The 1200-nt window shown below is 50.1% G+C and overlaps 1 pseudogene; it reads left to right on the top strand.

Annotated features, from left to right (window-relative positions):
* The first annotated feature begins 737 nt into the window (after positions 1–737).
* On the top strand, positions 738–854 carry LOC124799804 (annotated as a pseudogene).
* The last annotated feature ends 346 nt before the right edge of the window (positions 855–1200 follow it).

Genomic DNA, 1200 nt, shown 5'->3' on the forward strand with positions numbered 1-1200 from the left:
TTGTTCAATCGTCCAATGTTTACGCGCCTTACACCAGCCGAAGCGTCGTTTGGCATTTACTTTCGTGATATGTGGCTTATGAGCTGCCGTTCGACCATGAAATCCAAGTTTTCTCCTCTCCCGCCTAACTGTCATAGTACTTGCAGTGGATCCTAATGCAGATTGGAATTCCTGTGGGATGGTTTGGATAGATGTCTGCCTACGATACATTACGACCCTCTTCAATTGTCGGCCGTCTCTTGTCAGTCAACAGACGAGGTCAGCCTGTACGCTTTTGTGCTGTGCATGTCCCTTTACGTTTCCACTTCACTATCACATCGGAATCAGTGGACCTAGGGATGTTCAGGACTGTGGAAATCTCGCCTACAGACATCTGACACGAGTGACATCCTATCACCTGACCACGTTCGAAGTCCGTGAGTTACGCGGAGCGCCCCATTCTACTCTCTCACGATGTCTGACTACTGAGGTCGTTGATATGGAGTACCTGGCAGCAGGTGGCAGCACAGTGCACCTAATATAAAGAATGGGGTGTCCGGATACTTTTGATCACATAGTGTACCTTAAGTGGATGGCTCAAAGAACAGACACTGTTGAACATCCACAGGAGTACGAAATCCTTCTGAAATTAATTAGCTGACTACGAATCCTTGCCAGCAGCTGTATTTGGTGTAGATCTACTATGGGTTCGAATCCCGGCCTGGCACAAGTTTTCATGTGTCTTAGTTGGGTAGTGGGGCAACGGCCTTGCCACAGTGGACACACCGGTTCCCGTGAGATCACCGAAGTTAAGCGCTGTCGGTCGTGGCCGGCACTTGGATGGGTGACCATCCGGCCGCCATGCGCTGTTGCCATTTTTCGGGGCACACTCAGCCTCGTGATGCCAACTGAGGAGCTACTCGACCGAATAGTAGCGGCTCCGGTCAAAGAAAACCATCGTAACGACCGGGAGAGCGGTGTGCTGACCACATGCCCCTCCTATCCGCATCCTCAACAGAGGATGACACGGCGGTCGGATGGTCCCGATGGGCCACTTGTGGCCTGAAGACGGAGTGCTTGCTGTGCTTTAGTTGGGTAGTAGATTTATACCTAATACAGCTGACGGCAAGGAATTCGTAGCCAGCGAATACGTTTTTGAACAACAAAACCATTGAACAATTACCCAAATACACTAAAAAACGCACCACGAAGAAATTATCC

The sequence above is a fragment of the Schistocerca piceifrons genome, chromosome 5 (assembly GCF_021461385.2).
Source record: "Schistocerca piceifrons isolate TAMUIC-IGC-003096 chromosome 5, iqSchPice1.1, whole genome shotgun sequence".
Taxonomy (NCBI): domain Eukaryota; kingdom Metazoa; phylum Arthropoda; class Insecta; order Orthoptera; family Acrididae; genus Schistocerca; species Schistocerca piceifrons.